The sequence below is a fragment of the Ascaphus truei genome, unplaced genomic scaffold (genome assembly GCF_040206685.1).
Source record: "Ascaphus truei isolate aAscTru1 unplaced genomic scaffold, aAscTru1.hap1 HAP1_SCAFFOLD_792, whole genome shotgun sequence".
Taxonomy (NCBI): Eukaryota; Metazoa; Chordata; class Amphibia; order Anura; family Ascaphidae; genus Ascaphus; species Ascaphus truei.
The window spans coordinates 64,881-78,510 of NW_027457127.1; the positions used below are offsets into that span (position 1 = coordinate 64,881).

The window sequence follows — 13,630 nt, forward strand, 5'->3', positions numbered from 1 at the left end:
GCAATGTGACCTCCTGACGCTGCTGCAATGCGACCTCCTGACCCTGCCCGCAATGCGACCTCCTGACCCTGCCCGCAATGCGACCTCCTGACCCTGCTGCCATGTGACCTCCTGACCCTGCCTGTAATGGGAGCAGTAGCAGCTGTCTTGTGATATCAGTCACGTGTGTATTTGTGACACTCTGGGGGTCACGTGTTTTCCTATAGCTCTGCGGATTGGCTGGAACTCAGGGCATTCTGCCCATATCAAACATGGCCGCTTCTGGCCGGATTGCGTCTTTAGACCGCTTGTGCATCGGATAGGGCGGTTTCATGTTACGTCACTACACCGAGGACCCCTCCGTTGGTTTCTCACGCTCAAAGGCCCAGAGCCGGCAGGGTGTCCGCGCAGTGCCTGCTCAGAGCTCGCGCTGTCACTCTGATCCGCTGTCATGAGGAGGTGTCCCTGAGCCCCGCGCAGCTGTCTCTCTGATCAGTGAGTGCCTGTCCCCCTCTCATGCTCTGCTCCCCTCATACTCTCCCCCCTCATACCCTCTCTCATACTCTCCCCCCTCATACCCTCATATTCTGCCCCCCCCTCTCATACTCTGCCCCCCTCTCTCATACTCTCCCCCCTCTCTCCCTCTCATACTCTTCCCCCTCTCCGTCTCCTACTCTGCCCCCTCTCTCTTTCCTGCTCTGCCCCTCCTCTCATACTCTGCCCCCCCCTCTGATACTCTGCCCCCCCTCTCATACTCTGCCCCCCCTCTCATACTCTGCCCCCCCTCTCATACTCTGCCCCCCGTCTCATACTCTGCCCCCCCTCTCATACTCTGCCCCCCCTCTCATACTCTGCCCCCCCTCTCATACTCTGCCCCCCCTCTCATACTCTGCCCCCCTCTCTCATACTCTCCCCCCTCTCTCCCTCTCTGCCCCCTCTCCGTCTCCTACTCTGTCCCCTCTCTCTTTCCCGCTCTGCCCCCTCTCTCTTTCCCGCTCTGCCCCCTCTCTCTTTCCCGCTCTGCCCCCTCTCCCTTTCCCGCTCTGCCCCCTCTCTCTTTCCCGCTCTGCCCCCTCTCCCTTTCCCGCTCTGCCCCCTCTCTCTTTCCCGCTCTGCCCCCTCTCTCTTTCCCGCTCTGCCCCCTCTCTCTTTCCCGCTCTGCCCCCTCTCTCTTTCCCGCTCTGCCCCCCCCCCTCTCTCCCGCTCTGCCCCCTCTCTCTTTCCCGCTCTGCCCCCTCTCCCTTTCCCGCTCTGCCCCCTCTCTCTTTCCCGCTCTGCCCCCTCTCTCTTTCCCGCTCTGCCCCCTCTCCCTTTCCCGCTCTGCCCCCTCTCCCTTTCCCGCTCTGCCCCCTCTCTCTTTCCCGCTCTGCCCCCTCTCTCTTTCCCGCTCTGCCCCCTCTCCCTTTCCCGCTCTGCCCCCTCTCCCTTTCCCGCTCTGCCCCCTCTCTCTCTCCCGCTCTGCCCCCTCTCTCCCGCTCTGCCCCCTCTCTCTCTCGCGCTCTGCCCCCTCTCTCTCTCCCGCTCTGCCCCCTCTCCCTTTCCCGCTCTGCGTCCTCTCCCTTTCCCGCTCTGCGTCCTCTCTCTCTCCCGCTCTGCCCCCTCTCCCTCTCCCGCTCTGCCCCCTCTCTCTCTCCCGCTCTGCCCCCTCTCTCTTTCCCGCTCTGCCCCCTCTCCCTTTCCCGCTCTGCCCCCCCCTCTCTCGCGCTCTGCCCCCCCCCTCTCTCGCGCTCTGCCCCCCCCTCTCTCGCGCTCTGCCCCCCCTCTCTCGCGCTCTGCCCCCCCCTCTCTCGCGCTCTGCCCCCCCCCTCTCTCGCGCTCTGCCCCCTCTCTCTCTCGCGCTCTGCCCCCCCCTCTCTCGCGCTCTGCCCCCCCCTCTCTCGCGCTCTGCCCCCCCCTCTCTCCCGCTCTGCCCCCCCCCTCTCTCCCGCTCTGCCCCCTCTCTCTCTCGCGCTCTGCCCCCCCCTCTCTCCCGCTCTGCCCCCCCCCTCTCGCGCGCTCATGCTCTACACCTCGCTCTCTCTCGCATTCCCTCATACTCTCTCCCCCCTCTCATACTATTCAGTAGACACAGGGTATATGCTACTGTAGATATAAGTATGGCCAGATAGCTGAACTCATCCCCCTTTGGAAGCACAACACGTCCTTTTGTCTTTTCTTAACTTTATTGAGGGAGTTACAGAAATGAAAGGTTCCTGTGTCGTTGTGTGGGTAGAGGGGGCTTCTCTGTGTGTTGTGTGGGTAGAGGGGGCTTCTCTGTGTGTTGTGTGGGTAGAGAGGGCTTCTCTGTGTGTTGTGTGGGTAGAGAGGGCTTCTCTGTGTGTTGTGTGGGTAGAGAGGGCTTCTCTGTGTGTTGTGTGGGTAGAGGGGGCTTCTCTGTGTGTTGTGTGGGTAGAGAGGGCTTCTCTGTGTGTTGTGTGGGTAGAGAGGGCTTCTCTGTGTGTTGTGTGGGTAGAGGGGGCTTCTCTGTGTGTTGTGTGGGTAGAGAGGGCTTCTCTGTGTGTTGTGTGGGTAGAGAGGGCTTCTCTGTGTGTTGTGTGGGTAGAGAGGGCTTCTCTGTGTGTTGTGTGGGTAGAGGGGGCTTCTCTGTGTGTTGTGTGGGTAGAGAGGGCTTCTCTGTGTGTTGTGTGGGTAGAGAGGGCTTCTCTGTGTGTTGTGTGGGTACAGAGGGCTTCTCTGTGTGTTGTGTGGGTAGAGGGGGCTTCTCTGTGTGTTGTGTGGTTAGAGAGGGCTTCTCTGTGTGTTGTGTGGGTAGAGGGGGCTTCTCTGTGTGTTGTGTGGGTAGAGAGGGCTTCTCTGTGTGTTGTGTGGGTAGAGAGGGCTTCTCTGTGTGTTGTGTGGGTAGAGGGGGCTTCTCTGTGTGTTGTGTGGGTAGAGAGGGCTTCTCTGTGTGTTGTGTGGGTAGAGGGGGCTTCTCTGTGTGTTGTGTGGGTAGAGAGGGCTTCTCTGTGTGTTGTGTGGGTAGAGAGGGCTTCTCTGTGTGTTGTGTGGGTAGAGAGGGCTTCTCTGTGTGTTGTGTGGGTAGAGAGGGCTTCTCTGTGTGTTGTGTGGGTAGAGGGGGCTTCTCTGTGTGTTGTGTGGGTAGAGGGGGCTTCTCTGTGTGTTGTGTGGGTAGAGAGGGCTTCTCTGTGTGTTGTGTGGGTAGAGAGGGCTTCTCTGTGTGTTGTGTGGGTAGAGAGGGCTTCTCTGTGTGTTGTGTGGGTAGAGAGGGCTTCTCTGTGTGTTGTGTGGGTAGAGAGGGCTTCTCTGTGTGTTGTGTGGGTAGAGAGGGCTTCTCTGTGTGTTGTGTGGGTAGAGAGGGCTTCTCTGTGTGTTGTGTGGGTAGAGAGGGCTTCTCTGTGTGAAGTGCTTCTGTATCAAGGGACAGGCACACGGATTGCTTTGGAAGGGAGTAAGTAAGAATGGGAGCACTCACTCAGTAGCTGGGTAAGAAAGGAAGTGGGTAATGTTTGTCACACAGGAATAGGGACAGGGCTAAGCTACCTGTGAATACAGACAGGGGAGTATGGAAAAGTCCTTTAGCCAGGGGAATTAAAGGGGTTGTCACAGCAACCAACTTCTAGCAGGCTGGAGAATTGGGAAGTATCTAAATGTATCCATTCCCCCCTGCACTAGTAGTAATAGCTGCAAGGAAAGCTTACATCCAAATAAAGGGCTAGCAACAATGGGGGGCGGGCGGGGAACTGAAATAGACAATCCTGTTCCAGGACTCTCCCCGTCTGGTATCTGGAGATACCACTATAACAAGATTATGTGGAACATATGTAAATACATAACAATACATAACATGACATGTCCACATCCCGGTGTGATACCAGGCCGATACCACTGGCTCCAAGGTTCCTTGCAAGGGATGTCAGGTGGGCGCACTGTTCAGGCTAGCTGAGTGCTCCACAATGTCTTTCAGAGTCTATAGAATGGTTAGTCCGTTCTCCTTTTAAGAGAACAATGTCTCATTCGTGAATGTCTGATTGGACAGCTTGCCATTTGTGGCATTCCTGAGGTGTCACAGGATACTCGCGCCTCCAGCGGTCCCAAAGTGTGTTATCGAGGCGTTGCACCTAGCTCCACTGGCGTTTATACATGGCTTTTGTATTAATGTCTCTGACTGGGGTAGGGATGTCTCCTACCTTTGGTGTTAGGAGCATTGCTGGTGTCAGAATACTTGGCGATTCAGGATATGTAGATACTGGAACTACAGTAAAGTCCTCGTATTGGTGATTGCTGGCACTTAGATGGTGCACACTACACATTTGATGGCTTCTTTACAGTCTTTGGCTAGATGGGTTGTGGAATCGCAGGACACCTGAAGCAAACTCCAAACTCTCCGATTAACTTCTTGCGTTCCTCTATGGACTTCATCCTGAACCCGAAGCACTTGTTAAGTGGGCGTGGCTTCTTGTGTATGGGGCATTCCCTATTTGGGTCCCCTGCTTGGAGCGGTAGAATGATTGGGACATGTAGATGTTTCAGGGGACACGTCTGTCCTGTGGATCGAGATAGGCGTTCTGGTGCTGCCGTATCTTGTCACCGGTCCTTCATTCTTTAGGCTGCTCACGCTGGGTACAGTTGATGTGCCTAGGATGAAGCTGGGATCGTTTCTTGTTCTTGCTGCTTCGCGAATGAAGCTCAAGAAGAATGAGAAGGGAGGGAAGGCGACTTGCTTCTCCCTTTTGTATTTGGAGCCTTGTGACGTCCATCTTTCTTGGAGGTTGTAGGGTAGCTTCTCCAAGGTGGGCCTCACTCCGCGAGCTGAGTCCAGGACGTTGAGACCTGTTAGGGATTGGTCTGTTCTTGCAGACTCCAGCTCCTGCAGCAGATCCCCAGCTCTCGTAACTTCGAGTAGTCTTTGGCTGTAATTCTGGGAAAGTCGTCAACTCTCTTGAAGAGTTCGTCTTCGACTGCTTCGGGGCTACCATAGCACTCCTCTAGCCTTTCCCATACTAGGTAAAAACCTACTTGGGGGTGGTTCACGGTCGCTGCCCTGAGCCTCTTCGCATGTTCCACGGATTATTTCCCCAGCCATTTGGTTAGTAGGCCGAGTTCTTCCCTCTCGGAGAAGCCCAGACTCTTGATCGTGTCCTTGAATGTGAACTTCCATATGTGGTAATTCTCAGGACGGTCGTCGAAGTTTGTTGGTCCTGTTTGCACCATGTCACGCCGGATCATGTACTTGCCCATGTCTGTCAGGCCTGATGCATCGGTGTGTTGGTCGCGTTCTGATGTGGTTGCCGGAGGGGCCCTGAGGTCGCCTCTTCCTTGGTGTGGCCGTGTGATGACTGCTGGTCAGTGTGAGAATCTGTTTCTCCGCGTGGGCGTACCTGGATTGCGAGCCTGTTGTGGTGCATCCGTGTGCGTGCTGGCGTGTGGATCACTGTTGCAGCTGTGCCTAACCCAGGTTGCGTGTACCCTTGAAGGAACAGCATCCTCTCCACGTGGACCGAGTAAGTCTTCGGCATATGTGCCGTCTCCCTCGTCGTGTTGAGATGGCGCGCTGGTGTTTACGCTGAAGAGGCTCCTTACGTAGTCTTCAGTGCGTTGGGTCGGATCCTCTGGGGCTATCAGACTGTACGGTCGCTCCCCGCCGTCCTGTCTCGCGGCCGCTTCTAGGACTTCGGCTTGGGCTATGGCGTCAGCAGCTTCCCTCTCTTGATTTACGGCTTCTAGGTTCACGTCCACCTCCTGTCATTTTACGCGCAACGGTGGCAGTAGCGGTCTGCTCCTCCTCTTCTATGCGGGCCCTTTCTAGTTTCATGGCTGCCTCTTTCTGAGCGTGTGTGGCCTCTGCGGTGGCTCGCGCCTTCGTAGCGCTTGCGCTGGACACATTAGACTGCACTGATGTAGCGGCCCTTGATGAGCGCCTGGATGTGCTGGAGCGCTGCGATGGGGTCTCCAGTGCCAGGTCCTTTCTCCTACTCGCAGTTTCTGTGATCGCGGTCCGCACGCGGCTGTCGCGTGTCAGGTCAATGTTACTCTGTAGGTCCCTTTCTTGCAGGCTTTCGCTGGTGTTGGCCCTGGTCAGGTAAGTGGCGTATGCCTCTGACTGCTCCTGGTAGCACGAGTGATCAGTCCTTAATTGAGTTATTGCCTGCTCGAGCTGTTGTACATAATTGCCGGCGACATTGCGTATTCCAAGTGTTTTTTTTCCCAGGCCTTTTCTAATTTAGCGCAGTGCGCTTCAATGTCGGCCTCATATTTTTCGCTTTTGTGTTAGTGTGACTGTCCGTTTGGGCCTTGCGCCTGTTGCAGTCCTGCAGCGGTCTCTGTGTCTGAGTGGTCACTCTCCTGCGTGATGTCTGGTGAGGCTCTGAGGTCTGCCATGCTGTAGGTGTGTGTAGGCCTTTAGCCAGTGCGTGTGGCATGCGGTCCGTTACCTGCGTCAGCGATGGGCGACTGTCTCAGATAGTGCCTGTCGGTGTCTTGCAGCGTCAGCGTAGGGGTAGCTGTACTTACAGGTGTCCGGTGGCTCTGACCCGTGTCCTGGCAGATGTCCGGTGGTGTGGCCCTTGGTGGCGCTAGCCGTGGGAACGTGGCACGAGGCAGGTGGGATGGTAGCTCCTCACTGTGTAGCTGTGCAGAAAAGGGCAGTGAAAGTTCTGTGTATAGTGCACTGTCTGTAGCAGTGCTGCTGCCTTTTTTACTGTTGCTGTTTTAAAGCTGCTTGTTTTGCTGCGTAGGGGCTGCAGGTTCTGTGTAGCAGTGTAAAGCTGCTTGTTTTGCTGTGTAGGGGCTGCAGGCTCTGTGTAGCGGTGTAAAGCTGCATGTTTTGCTGTGTAGGGGCTGCAGGTTCTGTGTAGCAGTGTAAAGCTGCTTGTTTTGCTGTGTAGGGGCTGCAGGTTCTGTGTAGCAGTGTAAAGCTGCATGTTTTGCTGTGTAGGGGCTGCAGGTTCTGTGTAGGTGTAAAGCTGCATGTTTTGCTGTGTAGGGGCTGCAGGTTCTGTGTAGCAGTGTAAAGCTGCATGTTTTGCTGTGTAGGGGCTGCAGGTTCTGTGTAGCGGTGTAAAGCTGCATGTTTTGCTGTGTAGGGGCTGCAGGTTCTGTGTAGCGGTGTAAAGCTGCATGTTTTGCTGTGTAGGGGCTGCAGGTTCTGTGTAGGTGTAAAGCTGCTTGTTTTGCGGTGTAGGGGCTGCAGGTTCTGTGTAGCAGTGTAAAGCTGCATGTTTTGCTGTGTAGGGGCTGCAGGTTCTGTGTAGCGGTGTAAAGCTGCATGTTTTGCTGTGTAGGGGCTGCAGGTTCTGTGTAGCAGTGTAAAGCTGCATGTTTTGCTGTGTAGGGGCTGCAGGTTCTGTGTAGCGGTGTAAAGCTGCTTGTTTTGCTGTGTAGGGGCTGCAGGCTCTGTGTAGCGGTGTAAAGCTGCTTGTTTTGCTGTGTAGGGGCTGCAGGTTCTGTGTAGCGGTGTAAAGCTGCATGTTTTGCTGTGTAGGGGCTGCAGGTTCTGTGTAGCGGTGTAAAGCTGCATGTTTTGCTGTGTAGGGGCTGCAGGTTCTGTGTAGCGGTGTAAAGCTGCTTGTTTTGCTGTGTAGGGGCTGCAGGTTCTGTGTAGCAGTGTAAAGCTGCATGTTTTGCTGTGTAGGGGCTGCAGGTTCTGTGTAGCGGTGTAAAGCTGCTTGTTTTGCTGTGTAGGGGCTGCAGGCTCTGTGTAGCGGTGTAAAGCTGCATGTTTTGCTGTGTAGGGGCTGCAGGTTCTGTGTAGCAGTGTAAAGCTGCTTGTTTTGCTGTGTAGGGGCTGCAGGTTCTGTGTAGGTGTAAAGCTGCTTGTTTTGCTGTGTAGGGGCTGCAGGTTCTGTGTAGCGGTGTAAAGCTGCATGTTTTGCTGTGTAGGGGCTGCAGGTTCTGTGTAGCGGTGTAAAGCTGCATGTTTTGCTGTGTAGGGGCTGCAGGTTCTGTGTAGCGGTGTAAAGCTGCATGTTTTGCTGTGTAGGGGCTGCAGGTTCTGTGTAGCAGTGTAAAGCTGCTTGTTTTGCTGTGTAGGGGCTGCAGGTTCTGTGTAGCGGTGTAAAGCTGCATGTTTTGCTGTGTAGGGGCTGCAGGTTCTGTGTAGCAGTGTAAAGCTGCATGTTTTGCTGTGTAGGGGCTGCAGGTTCTGTGTAGCGGTGTAAAGCTGCATGTTTTGCTGTGTAGGGGCTGCAGGTTCTGTGTAGTAGTGTAAAGCTGCATGTTTTGCTGTGTAGGGGCTGCAGGTTCTGTGTAGCAGTGTAAAGCTGCATGTTTTGCTGTGTAGGGGCTGCAGGTTCTGTGTAGCAGTGTAAAGCTGCATGTTTTGCTGTGTAGGGGCTGCAGGTTCTGTGTAGCAGTGTAAAGCTGCTTGTTTTGCTGTGTAGGGGCTGCAGGTTCTGTGTAGCAGTGTAAAGCTGCTTGTTTTGCTGTGTAGGGGCTGCAGGCTCTGTGTAGCGGTGTAAAGCTGCATGTTTTGCTGTGTAGGGGCTGCAGGTTCTGTGTAGCAGTGTAAAGCTGCTTGTTTTGCTGTGTAGGGGCTGCAGGTTCTGTGTAGCAGTGTAAAGCTGCATGTTTTGCTGTGTAGGGGCTGCAGGCTCTGTGTAGCAGTGTAAAGCTGCATGTTTTGCTGTGTAGGGGCTGCAGGTTCTGTGTAGGTGTAAAGCTGCATGTTTTGCTGTGTAGGGGCTGCAGGTTCTGTGTAGCGGTGTAAAGCTGCATGTTTTGCTGTGTAGGGGCTGCAGGTTCTGTGTAGGTGTAAAGCTGCTTGTTTTGCTGTGTAGGGGCTGCAGGTTCTGTGTAGCAGTGTAAAGCTGCATGTTTTGCTGTGTAGGGGCTGCAGGTTCTGTGTAGTAGTGTAAAGCTGCATGTTTTGCTGTGTAGGGGCTGCAGGTTCTGTGTAGCGGTGTAAAGCTGCATGTTTTGCTGTGTAGGGGCTGCAGGCTCTGTGTAGGTGTAAAGCTGCTTGTTTTGCTGTGTAGGGGCTGCAGGCTCTGTGTAGCGGTGTAAAGCTGCATGTTTTGCTGTGTAGGGGCTGCAGGTTCTGTGTAGCAGTGTAAAGCTGCTTGTTTTGCTGTGTAGGGGCTGCAGGTTCTGTGTAGGTGTAAAGCTGCTTGTTTTGCTGTGTAGGGGCTGCAGGTTCTGTGTAGCGGTGTAAAGCTGCATGTTTTGCTGTGTAGGGGCTGCAGGTTCTGTGTAGCAGTGTAAAGCTGCTTGTTTTGCTGTGTAGGGGCTGCAGGTTCTGTGTAGCAGTGTAAAGCTGCTTGTTTTGCTGTGTAGGGGCTGCAGGTTCTGTGTAGCGGTGTAAAGCTGCATGTTTTGCTGTGTAGGGGCTGCAGGTTCTGTGTAGCAGTGTAAAGCTGCATGTTTTGCTGTGTAGGGGCTGCAGGTTCTGTGTAGCGGTGTAAAGCTGCATGTTTTGCTGTGTAGGGGCTGCAGGTTCTGTGTAGTAGTGTAAAGCTGCATGTTTTGCTGTGTAGGGGCTGCAGGTTCTGTGTAGCAGTGTAAAGCTGCATGTTTTGCTGTGTAGGGGCTGCAGGTTCTGTGTAGCAGTGTAAAGCTGCATGTTTTGCTGTGTAGGGGCTGCAGGTTCTGTGTAGCAGTGTAAAGCTGCTTGTTTTGCTGTGTAGGGGCTGCAGGTTCTGTGTAGCAGTGTAAAGCTGCTTGTTTTGCTGTGTAGGGGCTGCAGGCTCTGTGTAGCAGTGTAAAGCTGCTTGTTTTGCTGTGTAGGGGCTGCAGGTTCTGTGTAGCAGTGTAAAGCTGCATGTTTTGCTGTGTAGGGGCTGCAGGCTCTGTGTAGCAGTGTAAAGCTGCATGTTTTGCTGTGTAGGGGCTGCAGGTTCTGTGTAGGTGTAAAGCTGCATGTTTTGCTGTGTAGGGGCTGCAGGCTCTGTGTAGGTGTAAAGCTGCATGTTTTGCTGTGTAGGGGCTGCAGGTTCTGTGTAGCAGTGTAAAGCTGCTTGTTTTGCTGTGTAGGGGCTGCAGGCTCTGTGTAGCAGTGTAAAGCTGCATGTTTTGCTGTGTAGGGGCTGCAGGTTCTGTGTAGGTGTAAAGCTGCATGTTTTGCTGTGTAGGGGCTGCAGGTTCTGTGTAGGTGTAAAGCTGCATGTTTTGCTGTGTAGGGGCTGCAGGCTCTGTGTAGCAGTGTAAAGCTGCATGTTTTGCTGTGTAGGGGCTGCAGGTTCTGTGTAGGTGTAAAGCTGCTTGTTTTGCTGTGTAGGGGCTGCAGGTTCTGTGTAGCGGTGTAAAGCTGCATGTTTTGCTGTGTAGGGGCTGCAGGTTCTGTGTAGCAGTGTAAAGCTGCTTGTTTTGCTGTGTAGGGGCTGCAGGTTCTGTGTAGCAGTGTAAAGCTGCATGTTTTGCTGTGTAGGGGCTGCAGGTTCTGTGTAGCAGTGTAAAGCTGCATGTTTTGCTGTGTAGGGGCTGCAGGTTCTGTGTAGCAGTGTAAAGCTGCATGTTTTGCTGTGTAGGGGCTGCAGGCTCTGTGTAGCAGTGTAAAGCTGCATGTTTTGCTGTGTAGGGGCTGCAGGTTCTGTGTAGCAGTGTAAAGCTGCATGTTTTGCTGTGTAGGGGCTGCAGGTTCTGTGTAGCGGTGTAAAGCTGCATGTTTTGCTGTGTAGGGGCTGCAGGTTCTGTGTAGCAGTGTAAAGCTGCTTGTTTTGCTGTGTAGGGGCTGCAGGCTCTGTGTAGGTGTAAAGCTGCATGTTTTGCTGTGTAGGGGCTGCAGGTTCTGTGTAGCGGTGTAAAGCTGCATGTTTTGCTGTGTAGGGGCTGCAGGCTCTGTGTAGCAGTGTAAAGCTGCATGTTTTGCTGTGTAGGGGCTGCAGGCTCTGTGTAGCGGTGTAAAGCTGCATGTTTTGCTGTGTAGGGGCTGCAGGTTCTGTGTAGGTGTAAAGCTGCATGTTTTGCTGTGTAGGGGCTGCAGGTTCTGTGTAGCAGTGTAAAGCTGCATGTTTTGCTGTGTAGGGGCTGCAGGTTCTGTGTAGCAGTGTAAAGCTGCATGTTTTGCTGTGTAGGGGCTGCAGGTTCTGTGTAGCAGTGTAAAGCTGCATGTTTTGCTGTGTAGGGGCTGCAGGTTCTGTGTAGCGGTGTAAAGCTGCTTGTTTTGCTGTGTAGGGGCTGCAGGCTCTGTGTAGGTGTAAAGCTGCTTGTTTTGCTGTGTAGGGGCTGCAGGTTCTGTGTAGGTGTAAAGCTGCTTGTTTTGCTGTGTAGGGGCTGCAGGTTCTGTGTAGCAGTGTAAAGCTGCTTGTTTTGCTGTGTAGGGGCTGCAGGTTCTGTGTAGCGGTGTAAAGCTGCATGTTTTGCTGTGTAGGGGCTGCAGGTTCTGTGTAGCAGTGTAAAGCTGCATGTTTTGCTGTGTAGGGGCTGCAGGTTCTGTGTAGCGGTGTAAAGCTGCATGTTTTGCTGTGTAGGGGCTGCAGGTTCTGTGTAGCGGTGTAAAGCTGCATGTTTTGCTGTGTAGGGGCTGCAGGTTCTGTGTAGCAGTGTAAAGCTGCATGTTTTGCTGTGTAGGGGCTGCAGGCTCTGTGTAGCAGTGTAAAGCTGCTTGTTTTGCTGTGTAGGGGCTGCAGGTTCTGTGTAGCGGTGTAAAGCTGCATGTTTTGCTGTGTAGGGGCTGCAGGTTCTGTGTAGCAGTGTAAAGCTGCATGTTTTGCTGTGTAGGGGCTGCAGGTTCTGTGTAGCAGTGTAAAGCTGCTTGTTTTGCTGTGTAGGGGCTGCAGGCTCTGTGTAGCAGTGTAAAGCTGCATGTTTTGCTGTGTAGGGGCTGCAGGCTCTGTGTAGCGGTGTAAAGCTGCATGTTTTGCTGTGTAGGGGCTGCAGGTTCTGTGTAGGTGTAAAGCTGCATGTTTTGCTGTGTAGGGGCTGCAGGTTCTGTGTAGCAGTGTAAAGCTGCTTGTTTTGCTGTGTAGGGGCTGCAGGTTCTGTGTAGCAGTGTAAAGCTGCTTGTTTTGCTGTGTAGGGGCTGCAGGCTCTGTGTAGCAGTGTAAAGCTGCTTGTTTTGCTGTGTAGGGGCTGCAGGTTCTGTGTAGCAGTGTAAAGCTGCATGTTTTGCTGTGTAGGGGCTGCAGGTTCTGTGTAGCAGTGTAAAGCTGCATGTTTTGCTGTGTAGGGGCTGCAGGCTCTGTGTAGGTGTAAAGCTGCATGTTTTGCTGTGTAGGGGCTGCAGGTTCTGTGTAGCAGTGTAAAGCTGCATGTTTTGCTGTGTAGGGGCTGCAGGCTCTGTGTAGGTGTAAAGCTGCTTGTTTTGCTGTGTAGGGGCTGCAGGTTCTGTGTAGCGGTGTAAAGCTGCTTGTTTTGCTGTGTAGGGGCTGCAGGTTCTGTGTAGCGGTGTAAAGCTGCATGTTTTGCTGTGTAGGGGCTGCAGGTTCTGTGTAGCAGTGTAAAGCTGCTTGTTTTGCTGTGTAGGGGCTGCAGGTTCTGTGTAGCAGTGTAAAGCTGCATGTTTTGCTGTGTAGGGGCTGCAGGTTCTGTGTAGCGGTGTAAAGCTGCTTGTTTTGCTGTGTAGGGGCTGCAGGTTCTGTGTAGGTGTAAAGCTGCATGTTTTGCTGTGTAGGGGCTGCAGGTTCTGTGTAGCAGTGTAAAGCTGCATGTTTTGCTGTGTAGGGGCTGCAGGTTCTGTGTAGCGGTGTAAAGCTGCATGTTTTGCTGTGTAGGGGCTGCAGGTTCTGTGTAGGTGTAAAGCTGCTTGTTTTGCTGTGTAGGGGCTGCAGGTTCTGTGTAGCGGTGTAAAGCTGCATGTTTTGCTGTGTAGGGGCTGCAGGCTCTGTGTAGCGGTGTAAAGCTGCATGTTTTGCTGTGTAGGGGCTGCAGGCTCTGTGTAGCGGTGTAAAGCTGCATGTTTTGCTGTGTAGGGGCTGCAGGTTCTGTGTAGGGGCTGCAGGTTCTGTGTAGGGGCTGCAGGTTCTGTGTAGCGGTGTAAAGCTGCATGTTTTGCTGTGTAGGGGCTGCAGGTTCTGTGTAGCGGTGTAAAGCTGCATGTTTTGCTGTGTATGGGCTGCAGGTTCTGTGTAGCAGTGTAAAGCTGCTTGTTTTGCTGTGTAGGGGCTGCAGGTTCTGTGTAGCAGTGTAAAGCTGCATGTTTTGCTGTGTAGGGGCTGCAGGTTCTGTGTAGCGGTGTAAAGCTGCTTGTTTTGCTGTGTAGGGGCTGCAGGTTCTGTGTAGCAGTGTAAAGCTGCATGTTTTGCTGTGTAGGGGCTGCAGGTTCTGTGTAGCGGTGTAAAGCTGCATGTTTTGCTGTGTAGGGGCTGCAGGTTCTGTGTAGCGGTGTAAAGCTGCATGTTTTGCTGTGTAGGGGCTGCAGGTTCTGTGTAGCGGTGTAAAGCTGCTTGTTTTGCTGTGTAGGGGCTGCAGGTTCTGTGTAGGTGTAAAGCTGCATGTTTTGCTGTGTAGGGGCTGCAGGCTCTGTGTAGCAGTGTAAAGCTGCATGTTTTGCTGTGTAGGGGCTGCAGGCTCTGTGTAGCGGTGTAAAGCTGCATGTTTTGCTGTGTAGGGGCTGCAGGTTCTGTGTAGCAGTGTAAAGCTGCATGTTTTGCTGTGTAGGGGCTGCAGGTTCTGTGTAGCAGTGTAAAGCTGCATGTTTTGCTGTGTAGGGGCTGCAGGTTCTGTGTAGCGGTGTAAAGCTGCATGTTTTGCTGTGTAGGGGCTGCAGGCTCTGTGTAGGTGTAAAGCTGCATGTTTTGCTGTGTAGGGGCTGCAGGTTCTGTGTAGCGGTGTAAAGCTG

General features: G+C 53.7%; 1 protein-coding gene across 1 annotated transcript in view; it reads left to right on the plus strand.

The window, feature by feature from the left end:
• The first annotated feature begins 252 nt into the window (after positions 1-252).
• Positions 253-13,630, plus strand: part of LOC142486227 (pyridoxal kinase-like) — a 94,480-nt gene continuing 81,102 nt past the window's right edge. The window contains 1 exon segment of the mRNA XM_075584866.1: positions 253-474. The gene's annotated coding sequence lies outside the window, so the exon portion shown is untranslated.